Consider the following 18,401-nt stretch of genomic DNA (forward strand, 5'->3'; position numbering starts at 1 on the left):
TCCATACCTTCATTTTGTAATCATATTCTGTTTTTCATTATCTCCTCCTTTTACTTCTTTTCTTTCCATTTTCATTTTTCAGTGTCTCCATATTTCACATACAGTATTTCCCCATCAAGCTATCTTCCTTCTCCTTCATATTTTTAATACCCAAAAAGGTATATACATGCCAAATATATAACTGGATTTTTTAAATTCATACCTCCTTCTTTCATATTATATATAATTCTCATTCTAAGTGGATTGAGTCTTGATCCCCAAATAAAACATGTATACACTCCCAAAATATCCCACCATTTCAAATATCTATGTATTTAACACACATGCTTTCTTTCTAAAGGATGAACAGAAAGTTTTCTGCCAACTAACTAGCTTTTTTATTTCATCCAGAATTTTTTTTGATTGTTCTGTTATTTTTCCACTTTTGTCAAATCTGATTCCTAATATATATATATTTAATTTCTAGTAAAATAAATTACATTTAACTTTTATATTTCACCAAAGTCTTTATTTTTTGACCTGTTTAACCTTAGTCCAGCTTTGCCTAACCTCCTTTCCATCCTTATCACAGTTTCCCCTCATCCATACAATAACGAAATCATTTGCATATCATGCTTCTTGCATTGCAGCATTACGTTTGTTTTATTGCATTCATTAGTACCACAAATAAACACATATTCATTGGACACTCTTGTTTCATCCATTGTTTTGTTTTTTTCTTCTTTCCTATCGAGTCATTTACCATAACCTTCACCCAAAACAACTCATAACACTTCTTTAATACTTTTATTATTTTTTCCCAGACCCATAGCCCCCTAAAATATTTAACATTGCCTCATGACTTAGTGAATCAAATGCCTTTGCTGTGCCATATGCCACCAACCTTACATGTTCATTCTCCCTTAAAATATCATCTATTAGCTTCTTTTATTATTAATATTTCCTTTACTTGTTTTCCTTTACTCCATATACCTCCCCTATCACTTCTTCTAAACTAATCTCCATTCTCTTTTGCATTATCTTCATAAAGATTTTCTAATCAGTATTCCCCAACTTTATTGGCCTCCAATTCTTAATATTTTTGTCATCTTTCTTCCATATAAATGCAATCAGCCCAGCTCCTATCTTTTCATTTTCTGGCCCTTCCTACAACCATTCATTCAGTATTTCCGTGAGTATTTATTTTCCCCTTACACTCACTCCTTATAATATACATAACTTAAACCATGCAAACCCAGTGTTGATTCTTCTTTCCCTGCTTTTATAACATCTTGAAATTCTTTCAAGTGTTTCCTCTAACTTACATTTGCTTTGCCTGAAACTTTCACTTTCCACCTTCTCCTTTCAACTTCTTCCTCCTTAAACATTGTTTCTAGATAATTTTCTACTATCTCCATTATTTATTCTTGTTTACATTTTACAGCCCCATTATTCTCTATCACTCCATCCATCTTGCCTACCTTTCCTTTCCTCAAGAGTGAAGCCTTTTCCTTCTTTCCCTCTAAAAGATATTTCTGTCTGTACATTGTGTACACCATTATGAGTGAATAGACAACACAAACATAACTCTCACCTTCTTCCTCCTAATTTTAGTTTTCCTACTGATATTTTTGCAGCCTTAAATATTGAGGGGGATTTATACAGGTTACCACAAAGTATAGACTATGTGTTACACTATATGTAATCTTTCTGAGTAAATAGACAGCACAAAAAATGAGGTAGGGATGTTCTTGAACATAGAACATGTACACTTAGTATAGGAATCCATGAATGTGGCCTATTGTTTTATTTTTCTTTATTTTTCTCATACATTCTTTTCTATTTCTCTTACTCTGTCACTTCTTTCTTCTATTCCTCTCTCAAAATCTTTCAACGTGTTTTCATATTCAACTTTATTTCTTTTTTTACCCTTCTCTCTATTCCACAAAGTCTTTTTTTATGGTTCTTTTCAAATAGTACCCACCATTGTGTCCAGCGTTCATAAAATACTCTTACTGATAATTTTTTTCTACTTGCATCCCCTGCTAACCATTTTATTCCTTTTCCTTCTTTTATTATTTCTTCATTATCACCTAATACAGCCCACATTGCCCCATGATATGAAAAATCTACTTCTTTCCAACCTGCCACTTTCTTCATGTCACCTGAATATGCAGTATAACATAACCTATCTCTGTTTTAAAATTTCCTCTCTTGTATTTCCACTCTCTACTTTTTCTTCTCAAGTTTCCACATTGCATGATATTTTTTCATCATTTTGCACCGTTCAATGACTATTAAGCCTCTCACTTCATTTATTATACTGTTCACATTTAGTCCCAAAATAACTAAATCATCCCTTTCACCTTTTTGCTTCTTTTTCCCCATTCTTATTTTTCTTATTCTCATTCTCTCTCCACTAGCTTCAGCTTCTTTCTGCTCTTGTGCTTTATCATTTTCTTCTACATCTGCTAACCCATCATACTTATTTTCTGTTTGCATATGCATCTGTTCTACCAATAGTCCTTCCTCTTGCTCTTTTTCTTCAGCGTCAGTTATATTTCTTTTCATTCATCCTGAATATTGTTTTCTAAAAGCTGACTTTTCTCCCTCTCATCTTCTTTTTCTTGTACCCATTCTTTTTCCAGCACTAGACATTTAAACCAAAAATGGCCAGATTAATTATATTTACTAGAAAATAATTTACATTTTCTAGTAGCATGGCCTTCTTCTCCACATTGTCCACATCTTCTTTTTGTACATTCCCAAATCAACTATGTTTCATTTCCACAATTAAAGCAACCCTTCAGTTGGGCCAAATACCTAATAATTGGGCTTTTTCCATTTATTATAAAATTATTTTAAACATGTTGCAATTTTCCATCATGCATATCCAGTGTAACTCATACCTCTTTCCCCCTGTCCATACATTTCTGATATCATACATTTTTTATGTGATTCACTTTTATCATATACTGTGAGAAAAAAAAAGTTTTAAGTTCAAATTCCTCCATACCTGAAGTTCTGAACTACACAGTCAGTTTTCTTTTTAATTGAAAGCCAAAGTGTTGAAAATAAAGCCTTGCCAATGTGACATGTTATTTCTTTTTTCTATTTTACTCATAAAGTCTTAAAAGTTACTTCACAAAAATCTACTGAGCCCAAATGTATCAAAGATCTTATGTCTTTTAAAATAAATTCTAATGGCAGTATAATGTTATCCATAATATCATACGTGTCCATAGTAGCACTGGTTTTGTTTCTTATTCTTAACCAGCAGTCTTTTTTCTTAAGCTGCTGCCTTTCTACTGCTGCAAAACTCTCTCTCTTTATGCTGTATAATCCTTGTTCCTCACCTTGCAGCACTTAAATATGCTCTTTTTTTACTTTGTGTATCCCCAATACCCAGTCGCAGAGGCATATTTTTAAGAATGATAATTCCATCAGCCCTTGTACTGTGCTTCTCTACCTGTTTAAATAATGTTTAATCAAATCATGTTTACATACTTCTTTCCACAGTTTTTGAATTCTCTTACATTTTAAAAACACGTGTTCTGTAGTTCCCAATTCTTTACATTTATTACATATTCTATCCTGTTTTCTCTTATATGGTGTATTTGCCTGCACTGGTAATTTTCCTATGGACAACATCCACAAAAAATCATTACATTCTTTATTTTTTATAATTTCTGTATCTCATCATTATTGTGTTCTTCTTATCTATTTCTAACTCTTTCCATGGATCCACCAAATAAAAGGATATCATAATGATAACATGCCATTATTTTCTATTCTTTTAAATCACATTTTAGTGTAAATTTCTTTCATTTCTTCATTAAAAACACTTTTACTTCTATTTTTCATTTCCATTTCTTCCCAAATTTCTCTGTTTTTACAATACTTTATTGTTTCAATCAAATCTTTATTATTTGTGATTATTCCTTTTAGTACTTTATACATACTTAAAGAGGCTGCTTGCACATGGATTAACCCTCCAATCCCCCCTGTTCATCTTTCATATACAAAATTCCCCTCTTAACTGGGTTCAATCTTGACTCCCAAATAAATGAAAAAATATCTGCATAATTTATTTTTTATGTTTGATTACATCATGTAAACATTTGCTATATAAGATATTTTACCTATTAATACGGCGTTTATTAAATGTGCTTTCTTTTTTTTTTTTAATTTCTCCAAATGTTTTGGGTTTCTAATACTATGATGGGAATGGACTCCATTCCTAAGTCAAAGTATGATTAAAGTTCATGAAATTAGTATTGTTTCAATCTTTGATGTCAGCCAGAAGTGCTCTTCGTAGCACTCACAATTTAACCATAACCAGTAATGACTCCTTCTGCAATTCGTATGGGGTTACATGGATTGGTAACATATCTAAATACGATTGTTGAGTCTTTTTTATAAGACCCGTTGCTCCAACTACTATTGGAACTATCTGGGTATCTTTCTTCCACATTGCTCTTGTTTCTGCCTGCAGATCCAGATATTTTATGACTTTGTGTCTCTCTGTACGTAAGACGCTGTAGTCACTGGGTGCAGCAATTTCAATGATCAATGCTACTTTTGTCTTCTTTTCTTGGACCACTATATCAGGTTTTCTAACATCTATCTTTTGAACTGTTTGTAATGGGTGATCCCACCAAGGCTTTCGATACCATTCCCCACTCTGGAATTATAGATAAACTCACTAAACTAGGTATAAATCCCTATGTCACAAGATGGGTTGCCAACTGGCTCACTGACAGAGCCCACACTGTGAAAGTAGCAGACTCCAAATCCAACTTCAGACCAGTGACAAGTGGAGTACCACAGGGTTCAGTCCTGGGTCCTCTCCTGTTTGGTATCTACTTCCCTGAAGTACAGGCCAACACAGAAGGTCTTTGGCTAACGAAGTTCGCAGATGACTGCAAACTAGAAGCCATAATCAAAACTTCAAAAGATGTGGACATCCTACAAAAGGGCCTTGCTGAGACAGATGCCTGGTGTCAAAGCCATGGCCTCAAGCTCAATGCCAAAAAGTAAATTGTCATCCCTTTTGGTAAAAACTCTGTACCCATGAACTACCACATAGGCGGTAGTCTACTTAACACCGAAAGTGTGATAAGAGACCTTGGAACACAGGTGGACAGTAGTCTCTCCTTTGATAATCACATCACCACAGTAGTCAGGAAATCCTTCTACATGGCACACCTCATCACAAAAGGTTTCTCATCCAGGAAAAAAGAGGTCATTGTTCCCCTCTACTCGTCACTCATTAGACCCATTATGGAGTACAATGCCCCTTTTGGTATGTACCTCACAAGACATCTACAACAACTGGAAAGGCCACAGAAATACCTCACAAAGAGGATTACCAGCCTCAAACAGATGCCCTACACAGACTGTCTCAAAAAGCTGCAGCTTTACTCCATCGCATATTGCCTACTCAGAGGCGATCTCTGCCTAACATGCAAAGTTATGTCAAACCCAGAGCTTTTAGACATGATCCACTTAAAGAAATCCCAATCCCTACGAGCTACACGCTCTAGGGACCTAAACCTTGTCACCACAATAAACAGAACATGCTGGAGGGATAGATTCCTGTCCCAGAGACTTCCCATATTCTGGAACAAACTACCTATCTATATCAAACAAAGCTCCTCATTAGCACTCTTCAAGAAAAATCTTGATGATTGGATGGGAGATAGGAAATTCACCCCGGGGATCACTTCTGTGGCTCTGCTCGACAGTGGCACCAGAAAATAATTTTCTTGGGTGGCGAAAGCCAGGGTACCTTTGGCTAGGCTTATATAGGCCCTAGGGCCAATAGCCTAGTACCTACCTATGAACCTATGAACCTATGTGATATAAACTTCATCATTTTCTATGATGCTGTGTGGCTCATGCTTCCAGTGTTTTTCAGCCACTTCAATACCATAATGTTTGCACAATCACCAGTGCAACAGTCTTGCCACATTATTATGCCTTTCAGTATACATTCCTTCTGCCATTAGTATGTCACAACCAGCAACGAGGTGTGTGACTGCTTCGAATTTGGTTTTACAAAACCTTCATTTGTCTGCTTTTCCCACATGTTCAATGGACTTTGTAAACCAGCATGTATGTAGCCCACTATCTTGGGCTGTCAATATTAACCTTTCATCTCTTGGTTTGAATTCACCTCTCCTTAACCATTCCTGTGGTCATTCCTGATCAACATGAGGTTCTTCCAACTGGTTTTCCTGGTGCTGCAGTTTTCCTGCTTTAAAGGTTGCTTTTGTACATTTATCAAGACCAAATGACATTCTTATATCATTTGAAAAAGTTTTGACAACCTGCAGCTGTGCTTTCAATTCCTCATCTGATGAGCTATACAGTTTTAAATCATCGACAAAGAGAAGATGACAAGTCTTTACACTTTCTTGGTTTTTAGGAGCCAAATTGTAGCCATGGCCTAAGTTGTTAAGTAAACAGCTTAATGAGTTAATGGCAAGGCAGAATAGCAATTGTGACAGAGAGTCACCCTGGAATATCCTCCTTTGAATTTTTTCCCTGTGATAATAATCTGTCCTTTATCATGGCTTAATTTCAAAGTGGTCTGCCACTATTTCATGATCACTGTAATGTAGTCAATCAGTGTAGGGTGTATCTTATTAATTTTTAAGCACTCTTTTATCCGTGAATATGGGATACTATCTAATGCTTTTTTATAGTCAATCCATGCCATACTTAAATTCTTCCCCTTTTTACAGTTCTCCAGTATGACAAATGATCCTCTGTTCCATGTGACTTTCTTTTATTGCCCTTTTGTTCTACTGCCATAATTGAGTTTTCTTCTAAATAACTATAAACTCTGTCAGCATCAATTCTCATGTATAGTTTTTGCATCGTTGGAAGGCAAGTTATTGGTCTATAATTTTTAAGGTAGCTTGCAGGTTCACTCTTAAGAAGGAGCATTGTTTTGCCTGTTAGCCAGGTTGGTGTCTGTTTGGGGTGCACATATAAATAGTTCTTACTCATGGCTAAATCTTTGTGCAAAGATGTTAATACTTTTAACCAAATGTTAGGTACTGCATCTGGGCCTGGGGTTTTCCAGTTAGAGGCTTTTCTTAACTTTATCTCAATCTCTCTGGCTGTTACTTCATCCCATTTCATATCCTGCACCTTTAAATTTCTTTTTCTTCTTCTATCCATTTATCATCTTTGTTATGTTCCACAGGATCTTCATGGATACTTTTCCAAAATGTATCTGCTTCCTCTTTTTTTTTGGCAGTCTTTCAATTCCTTTTACCTTATTTCCAGTTCTCTATAAAACTTTTTTGGGTCATCAATAAATTGCGTACTTTTCCTTTATATTTATCTGTGTATCTAATACGTTTTTCCGCTTGTGCTGAAATTTGTAGTTTGTTATTTGCAATAGTGCATGCTAGATCCTAGTCTGTTCTAATACCGTGCATTGCTTTAATCACATCTATCTTTCTTAGTATTTTTATTGATCTCTTCCCTCTTCTATAGTCTTCTAAGAGTGACACTTCCTGTCTTAATTACTTTATAGTTTTCTCTATTCGATACTTCCATAATGGTATTCGATTTTGCCACTTCCTTTTCCTCACTACCCTGTGTTCTTGTGGTAGAACTTTATCAGTTATTAATTTAGCAGCACAGTAATATATCCTGTTTACTTTTATTATATCACATGGATCTCTATGGACAGTTCTAATTACATCATTCATTTGTTTTATCAGACTTCTGAATTTTAGGGTTTTATTGACCTTCTGCAGTCTATTTCTCTCATTGATCTTAATATATCTATCCATGTCTATTAAATCAAGGAACTCTTCTCTTAGCTCATTTTCTTCCAAACGTAGGGCACATTCCTTGTTCTCCATTTCCTGTGGGCATTCTATAGAAAGTTCTATAGCATCTTCCTGTGGCACCTTCTCTTCAACTTCATCCTGTGCCATCTGTTGCTCTGTCATATGGGAACTCACTGGCCTATCACTTCTCAGCATTGACTGCATCAGAGTTTCCAAAGTTTCTTGTTCCTTTCCTTGCTGTCTAGCTTCATGTAAATGTTTATACTGATTTCCTGTGGAAGGCTCCAAAATATCTTGATATGGTACCTGACCAATTGCTTCCTGTTCCACTGGTTTCCCCTTTTTTTCTTTACTCTAATTTCTTTCTTAATCATTTTGTATATCTTGTGTCTGGAAATTCTGGGCTTTTTGCATAATAGCAACAATTTCTTTCTTATCATCAGTAGTCCACTCTATTATCTTTATGGCACTTCTTTGGTCTATCAGTTTTTGTGATTTTTGTGGCCTGCTACTTCCTTCTACAACAGGGGGGCCATCCTCCCCCTGGGCCTGGCCTGACCCCATTGTAGGGATGTTTCCATATTTTGAGGATTCTGCACTGTCATTTTTTTTCATGCTTTCTTCTTGTATGAAAACCTATTTGTTTCCCAGAATATAATCATCCCCTGGAATTATGAAGCCCTTTATAACGTGCAGGATTAGTTTAAGAGCTATTTTTGGCAATATGGCCGTCGTGCAATCCAGGAACGAGCCCCAGGGAAGTGCATGTGAGCTCTTATGCTAATCCTGCATGGACCGAGCTCCTGTATGCAAATTTCCCTCATTTGCAGGTGAAAATCATGCAAATGAGGGCAATATATGATCCAGGAAGCTGGCAGCCATCGACGCAGGACGAGAGCAGTGTGCAGAAATTTACTCGGTTAGTAACCGAGTACAGTTCTGCAATCTACAAAACGGAGCTATGACAGCTCCAAATAAAGGCTGCATATCATTGAGGAAGCATGCCAATGTCCAAGTAGAAGGACAATGGCATTGTAAATTGCAAAAAAAAAAAAAAAAAAGCAACTTTTAATTTTCTTTTCGCTGATCTCGCCTGGTTAAGCATAGGGCAGAGACATGCAAACGGGATTGGAGGGAAATTAATAAAATAATCCTAAAATAAGCATTCTAACTAAAATCAGTATTCTGCCATGCAAGTCAATGGCAGTCAGAAGACAACCTGGCCAGTGAGTAATGGTTGCTAAGGGGGAGGCTCAGTGTGGGACATGTAACTATGAATTAGCAGGCAATCCTATGCAAATGAGGGAAGGGTTAGTGAATCCCAGATTTTCCCAGGGTGTGAGGCAGGTCCCAAGAGTGCAAGAGTATAAATAGCTGTGTGCAAGACTAGGATATAGGTGACATCATGGGTGTGTGTGTCAGGCATACTGTAAGTGGATTGGAGACCTGTGGCTCGGGATTGCTCCTAGCGTAGCACAGCTAAGCTAGGGGTCTGTCTAAACCTGCCTAGCACTCCTTACAAAGTGTAAGAGGGTGTGCGTGCTGTGCACCAGGTTGTACAGGAAGAAAAAGGAAGTTAAAACAGGAAAAAGCAGCTCTGTACACATTTGAGCACTCCATTTGCATGGTGCACACACGGGCCTAAACAGGGAGGCAATGAGAAGGGAAAACAGCAGTAGGAAAGTAATCAAGGATAACTAGCTGAGCTGCCAGGTGAAATGTATCAGAATCAGCTAATCACACAGGAAGCAGACCAGCCCAGCCCAGAACACCACTATAAACCAAGCAAACACCTACCCCCCTGGTTTTTCCACACTCTACACCACCTGTGTATACAAGCGGGGAAATTTTAAAACCAAACCTACAAAATGAGAAGGACTGCAGCAGGCAACATAGAACATCATGTGCAAGAGGCTGAGGGTGGTGAGGATGTCAATGCTGCTGAAAAACCCACAGTGAGGAGACAGAGAAGAGTGTACAGACCAAGGGTAACCTACCAGGGGCTACATGAGCTGGAGATAGTGGAGCACTATAGGGTGGACAGAGACCTCCTACAGCAAATTGCTGAGCTGTGCAGGCCACACCTGACACACCACACTGGCTGAGGGGAACCCATCCCAGTGGATACCAAGGTATGTGTAGGCCTAGGTATACTAGCCACAGGTACCTCCCAAACTACAACTGGGGATAACATGGGCATCTCACAGGCATCAGCATCCAGAGTATTCCTCCAGTTCCTGGATGGCATGTCAGCACATGCCATTGAGCACGTATATTTCCTCAACACATTTGAGGTGTTGACACGCAATATGTATCTCTTCCACCAAATAGCTAACTACCCTGGGGTAGTGGGTGTTATAGACTGCACGCAATTATGTATCAAAGCACCACCCGGTGAGCAGGTTAGGGCCTACATCAACTGCTAGGTCGTATGTGATGCCCAGGGCATTATACTGAATGTGTGTGCTGGATACCCTGGAAGCTATGACTATTCACACATATGGCAACTGACGCAGCTGTACCACAGATTTGCTGATGTGGACATCCCCTACAGTCACCTAGTGGGGGATGCTGGGTACCCACTGGAGCCATGGCTGATGACACCCATCAGAAATGCACACACACCTGAACAACAATGCCATAATGATGCACATGCACAGGACATATAATAGAACATGTGCTTGGGATGCTCAGGTCATGGTTGCAGTGTCTGGGCACATCCGGTAGAGCCCTGCAGTACTCATCAGCTACATGCACCCAAATAGTAATGGTATGTGCTATGCTACACAATATGATCCTGTGGAAACAGCTGCAGCAGGAACAGCATGGGGCAGGGCCACACAGCCCCCCCACCAATGCCAAGGTCAGATCTATATTAGTGTATCGAATGGACAAAATAGTGAAAGCTATTTAGTCGATCTGATACTGTCGAAATGGCAAAATAGCGAAGACACTAAACATCAAATGTTTTACCAGGGAAAAAATTTTGTGGGCCATCTTTGGGACTTTGCCATTTCCTGCAATCTCGGAGTTGATATATTTAAGTAGGGGGGTGTAGGGGGGCGAAGCCCCCCACTTATCTTTGTGTTTAAGGGTTTTTTTTTTTTTGCGGAGCAATGAATTTTTTTCCCTGGGAAAAGTATTCGCTGTTCCGTATGTTCAATATTTTGTGGTTTAGATATTATCGGTACAATGAAATAGCATTCACTATTTTAATCTTACGATAAGGTAATATAGACACCCAAGGCCTGTACAGGTACAGAGTGACTCGGTGGAGGAACAACCTGAGCCTACTTCAGTAGGCAGAAGGAGGCATGCTCAGTATGCCCTGGCCGTGGCAGATGTAACGCATAGCATATGGACTGACACAGTAGGGCCCCAGGGAATAACACTTCACTCTGACTTGCACAGACAGTAAAAGGGAGGCTAAACATGACACTACCTGTGCCCAACCATGTATAGGGAGTGTACTATGTGCATCCAACATAGGCAGCCCTCCAGTGCCATCCTCAAGTCCGGCACACCCTCAAGGTAGGTCAATCAACCTACCAATTGTCAAATGGAGTAGAATGTGTTTTTACCTGTAGCTATGGTATGGATGTGAACATGCAAGGGAATTGGGTGGCTGGATGTCAAGGCAGCAGAGAGTAGACACCCATAGTGGCAGCATGAGATCTGTAACACATACTGGAGTTACCATAGTAGCCAGTACTACACAGGGTGATAAAACCCACTGCAGGAAATGTCCTGAGCAACAGGGGTGTCCATAAGAGCCACACATACCAGTCAGGAAGGATCACATAACCAGCAACAGTCTCAGCCAGCAGGACAGGTGAAGACAAACACAAACAAATGCTGCACTATGGCCTCTGAATGTGCCCTATGGTTAATCCCTCCCCCAGGCCTACACAGACAGACCGCAGCAGCCCAGGCAGTCGGATGTAAGTTGTGAAGGCTAGGAAGTCAGACACTAATATGTAGGTAAACAAAGCTAGGATCTATACTACACTGGTAAGCCCTAGCCAGCAGGATAGGTAAGACTACAGACTGAAATGTAGTACCTGACATACCAGTACAGTCCTAGCAAATGTGTACAAGTGTCAAGTGCACCCCTCCATCCAACATACACATAGAGTAACAGTCAGGTGTGCCCCCCCACTCCTGTGTAGAACAGTAGAAACAGTCAGGTGCCCCCCCCCCCGCTATGCAGAAATGTAGCAACAGTCAATGGCAAATGACTGATGAATATCCTGCAGACACAGCATGCTACCTGTCGATGTACAACAAAAGGTCAGCACCGCAGTACAAACAACCTGGATGTGGTCCACACATGCAACACAGATGGCTATAGTGGGAATGCTCACACACTTAGAGGAATGAAGGCAATGTCAGTCAACAACATACTGAGAGGTCATACTGGGCATGCTCACACACTTAAACACATGAAGGCCATGTCTGCAAACACCACTGGACCAGACATATCTGAAAGTTGCAGTTCTCAGTATGAACACATGTCAGTATGCACCTCTCCTGCCTTGCACACACAGTGGATAGGAATGCAGACAAATATGTAAGGACAACACACTATAATAAGCCACAGGCACACAGGCATAGATGTGTGGAATAGGGTGACCATGACAAGGAGCCTTGCCCGCCTGTCCCAACTGGCACACATTCTAAGGCCCCCAACACATGAGGTGCAGATGTAACCCACTGCAGATACTAGCCACCAGAACCTGTCAGCATGACAGACTATGTGGTGTATGTGCCAGCTGTGCAACAAGACTGTACAAGGAAGCAGCCATCCAGTAGCTGTGTGCATGCACCTGTGACATATGACCCCCGTGTGTACCCGCATGTGAATGTCAACCCCTATATGAATGGGGTATGGCCCATGCACACACTACCCTCCCCATAGCAGTAGTATGACAAGCCTGCTGAGGTCATCTAATGTGAATTACACCTTTTGGAGAGCTATAGCTCAGTAAAATGCATGGCGCGTCCCATAATTGCGTACTGCTGTAGTGACAGAGTAGTTAGGTAGTAGTACTAACTGCAGACCTGTCAATTGTGTGAGTGTGTGTTTCTGTGTGTGCCTGTCTGCCTCTGACAGTGTAGAGTGAAATGCTTGTTAGCTACTCACACTACATGCAATACATATATTCAACTTTGGTAAGACTGCTGATGTCACTCACCTAGAAGTACCCCTCTGGGAGTGTGATAGCCCAGTAGTCGCCGTGGTGTGTCCTGTAACTGCGCACTGCAGTAGTGTGATAAACTAATTAGGTAGGTATTCGAACCCCAGCCCTGGCAACTGTGTGTGTTTGTGTGTGTGTGTTTGACTGGGTAGAGAGCAATGCCTTTTTAGGCTACTCACACTACATACAATACAAATACACTACTTTGCCAAGGCTGCTGATGTCACTCATCTAGAAGTACACCTCTGGGAAATTTCTAGCCCAGTAATCACCGTGGTGTGTCCTGTAACTTCGTACTGCTGTAGTATGATAAAGTAGTTAGGTAGGTGTTTGAACCCCAGCCCCAGCAACTGTGTGTGTTTGTGTGAGAGTCTGTGTGTGTGTGTGTGCCTGACTGGGTAGAGAGCAATTCTTTTTAGGCTACTCACACTCCATACAATACAAATACACTACTTTGCCAAGGCTGCTGATGTCACTCATTTAGAAGTACACCTATGGGAAATTAATAGCCCAGTAATCGCTGTGGTGCATCCTGTAACTGTGTAGTGTGATAAACTACTTAAGTAGGTGTTCGAACCTCAACCCTGGCAACTGTGTGAGTTTGTGTGTGTGTGCGTGTGTGTCTGACTGGGCAGAGAGCAATGCTTTTTAGGCTACTCACACTCCATACAATACAAATACACTACTTTGTCAAGGCTGCTGATGTCACTCATCTAGAAGTACACCTCTGGGAAATTGGTAGCCCAGTAATTGCTGTGGCATGTCCTGTAACTGTGTACTGCTGTAGTGTGATAAACTAGTTTGGTAGGTGTTCGAACTCCAGCCCTGGTAAGTTTGTGTGTGTCTAAATTGTATCCAAAGGCACAGGACCCGAAGCTAAAGTTGAGAAACACCAATTTTTAATGAACCCTAATCCAAGCAGGGGTAGATGAATGCAGGAAAACACAAATATAGAGTCTAATAGGGCAGAGCAGGCACCCAGATGTTAACAATGCCACAGAACCACCCAGAAGAAGCAAGAGGCTTGCTGAAAGGGGTAGGAAGAACTCGGTTCAGGATTTTCAACATCCCCCCAACAGAGGGGGGAAAGTATTGAGACAGCAACAGTTAGCATGGACAAGCCATCACAACTGATTTTGGATGAAGAATTAACTCTCATAGGAACAGAATTGCCCCTTAACAGACAAATTACTTTTAGGAAAGACAACTTTTCTATTTTTAATTACACAGATTTGATCCCCATGCAGGCTTTTTTTAGTCCCTTTTCGAAAGGCTTACATTTTGTCGCCTCGAAGGTATCTAACACAGTAGAAGCAATTTTGGATTTGAAACTGTTCATTCGACAAATGAACCTTCAGTTATTTTTTAAGGGAAAGCCTAAAAATTATTTTAATCTTGTTAGGTCAAGCACCTTTAACCCCCCTAACCACTCTGTGTTAAATGTATTTTCAGACTTGGTTGAAACAGAGAGAAGGGAAATGCAAGGTAAGACACACAAAGCCGGTTTTAATAATTTAGTGCAAGCAGAATTAGAACTGATTGACTTGTTAAAAAAAGAAGGCTGCAGAATTATGAAACTGGACAAGGGAGGCGGGGTTGTATTAATGTATGAAGTTGATTATGAAGCTTATTTACATGAAATGTTACAGGACGCTGAGCAGTATGAAATTGTATCAAAAAACAAAATTAATATTGCATATTCTAAGATTAGCTATCAGTTGTTTGACCATTTATTGCAAGGGGTAATTAATGAGAGTCTTTACAATTTTCTTTTAGTAGACAAGCCTAAGGTTCCGGTCATCTTCGGGATTCCGAAGACACACAAAGGATTAGATCCCCTCAAATTTAGACCGATTGTGGCTGGTGCGGGGGGTATCACGGAACCTTTAGCTAAATTTATTGATGCTAAACTTAAAAAATATGTATCTACTATTGAACATATTTGCAAGGATTCTTGGGATTGTTTGAGAGGCATAGATCAAGCTTATTTCACTTCGCACATGCTTATGATAACCATAGATGTAGTAGAATTATTTCCCAGTATCCCACACAGTATAGGACTGGAATGGTTAAGAGAAATTTTGGTTACCCAGTCAGGTCTTGACAGTAGAACAATCAATTTAGTGATAGAATTTATGGAGATAATACTGGAAAACAATTTCATTCTTTTTAATGGTGAATTTTTCAGACAAAGAAAGGGTGTTGCTATGGGGAGTCCTTGTGCAACAATGTATACTAACCTTGTTCTCTATTATTGGGAACAAAAATTTGTGTTACGGACTACCTGGAATAGGTTCATTAGATTTTATAGAAGGTTTTTAGATGATATATGTATTTTATGGGAAGGTACAGAAAACGATTTTAGGGGATTTATGGAACATATTAACTCTAGTACAGATTTTTTGAAATTTACCTATTCTATTGATTTAAATGAATTAAATTATTTGGACATCACGCTCTCAAAGGATTACATTAATTCTGGATTTCATTCAAGAATTTATAGGAAGCCCACGTTTCTAATTCTTATTTACATTTTAGTAGTGGGCATCCTTTTTATCAAAAAAAGGCTATTATTAAAGGGCAGCTCATTAGAGCTTCAAGAATTTGTAGCTCACTGGAAAGTTTTAGCCTTGAAGTTGAGACTATTAAAAAATTATTTTTAGAGAAAGACTATCCTGAAACTTTGATAGATACTGTTACCCAAGAAATTTTTAAAAATAGGGAATCAAAATATCCAGCATTATTGGGATTAGGTAAACTACAAGAGAAAAGCGAACCTAAAAAAGACATTGAGACTGGAAATAAATTTTTGCACACTTTTTCGAGTAATTCACATAAGGTGGAATCTATTATTCTTAAATACTGGCCCATTTTGGGGGTCAATGAAGAAATGAAACGTTTATTTCCGAGCCAGCCACATTTCATTAGAAAGAGGGGTATTAATTTAAAGGAACTTTTTGAAAAAAGGGGAAATGTAATATTAGTAATAAAATAAGTGGGGTACACACAAATGTGGCAGTTGCAATCAATGTTTTGCCATGTTAAACCACAACACCTTCTATCTACCACATAGAAATTTTATAGTGAGAACTAATAAACACTATAATTGTGGAACCAAGGGGTGGTATAATTAGGAGTTTGCACCTATTGTTTAAGTTTTTATGTTGGTAAAACGGAGAGAACTTTAAGGAAAAGGGTGTACGAACACTTCTATGACATTTCTAGAAGTAAGGAGTCTAATGCATTCTTTAAACACTCTCAAAAATGTGTAAAAATGAACTTAAAGTTTATGGTGCTAGAACAAATCACCCCAGAGGTAAGAGGGGGAAGCTGGGAGACTCGTTCAATGTTTTGTGAACTTTTTTGGCAGTTGAGATTAGATGCCACTAGCTCTCCTGGGTTAAATGATAGCATAAATATAGGATGTGTTTTGAAGCTCAGGAAAGCAAAGCTTTGAATGAGCATCATGGTGTTTATATGTTTATATATTTATTACACCATACTATTTGATTTTATAATATTGGTTTTAACTTATGCTTGGTATAATACTTAAATTTGTTAATGTATTTATGTTTGCTTCTGCATAGATTGCACTTTGACAGCTTCATGGTTTGTACTTAAATATTTGAATTTATTTTATTTAATTGAATGCAATCTACTAGTCATGTGATTAATTAACTTGCTATATTAATAAGAAATGGCACTATGGTTTGTATTCATTCCTTGAAAAAGCCTGGCAGGAGTTGGGTGAAAGCACTTGGATTTATTGGTGTATTGTGATTCATTAAAAATTGGTGTTTCTCAACTTTAGCTTCGGGTCCTGTGCCTTTGGATACAATTTAGATTTGCTGTGTGAGCTGTTTTGTGTTTGTTTAAATCAAGTTTGTGTGTATGTCTGACTGGGTAGAGAGCAATGCTTTTTAGGCTACTCACACTCCATACAATACAAATACTCTACTTTGCCAAGGCTGCTGATGTCACTCATCTAGAAGTACACCTCTGGGAAATTGATAGCCCAGTAATTGCCGTAGCGCATTCTTTAACTGCTTACTGCTGTTGTGTGATTTAGAACGGTGGTAGTGTTCCATCTCCATCCATGCCAGTTCCGGTTGAGATGTGTGTGTCTCAGTGTCTGTGTAAGGAGCAATGCATTATAGGCTACTCACTCGCAGTACATTACAAATGCCTTACTTTGGTAGTCCTGCTAATGTCATTAATTGTGAAATACACCTTTGGGGAAGATGAACTTCAGTAATGTCTGTAGTGCATAATGTAACTGCGTAGTGCTGTAGTATAGTAAACCAGCAAGGTAAGGGTTCTACTCCCAGACATGACAGGTGTGTGTGTGTGTGTGTGTGTGTCTGTGGGGTTTTACTAATTTCATTTATGGTGGCCCTACTATATATCACAATGTCAACCATACAGGGATAACAGATGTAAATGTCTGAGAGGCTGGGGTGCAAAGCCATACCCATACATGTGACATCAAGGCCTGCCAATCACAGTTAGCAACCCCACTGTGCCTTCACATGTGACTCACAACAGACATACCATGCCTGACAACATGGCCTGTATGGATAGATGATGCTGACATCAGGAAATGCTGTTAGCATGCTATCACTGAGGGTGCAGGGTAAATCTGCTGACCAGTCCCACTCCCTGCCACACATGGGCAAGGCTGGCACATCTGATGATAAGCTGTGTTCACAGCATGGGCCAGACACCCCAGGTACAGTTCCACATGTCACTGTACATGCATGTGGGAGGTGTGCACATCCTAGACACTATCCAAGTCATGGACTAGGGAACACATACATGGCAAGTGATGCACAGCATTGGCTACACACAATAGTCACCCAGGTGCCTGGAAGATGGATGCAATACTCACCCATGCAGGCAAATGCAGATGCTACAGACCTGTGCCACAATGCAGAGCATAGTCATGTGGGCTGATGCCAAGGTATACCCATCGCCTACCCTTGTATAGCCTGCTGGCACTGTTGGCCACCACACACCCATGCAGACATGCACCCATGCATGTCCGAACTGGACCCTGTGTGTTCATGTGCATGTTGTATGGTGTTTATGTCCACATGCATGTGCACTACTCCCCCCAGGGCACAGTGATGCATGCCGCCTTATGTCTGACACCTCCTCATACTCACTGCCCATATGACTTCTGTATCACCCGTGTGGTGCATGTGTTCCCTGCACATTGATGTGTTGTGGCAATCCCACTAGTGATGGTTTGCACTCCTGGCCCTGCCAAGTGTGTTAATGTGTGTGCGTCCCTGTGTGAGTGTGCCTGTGCTGACACTGGCACCTGTTCATGCAGACAGGCATGTGTACGTCACCTACTGTATATATACCGTATCCCTGTTGCAGATGTCATTCACCATCACATATATGT

This window comes from Protopterus annectens, chromosome 5.part0, assembly GCF_019279795.1.
Source record: "Protopterus annectens isolate FY-2018-M chromosome 5.part0, PAN1.0, whole genome shotgun sequence".
Lineage (NCBI taxonomy): Eukaryota > Metazoa > Chordata > Ceratodontiformes > Protopteridae > Protopterus > Protopterus annectens.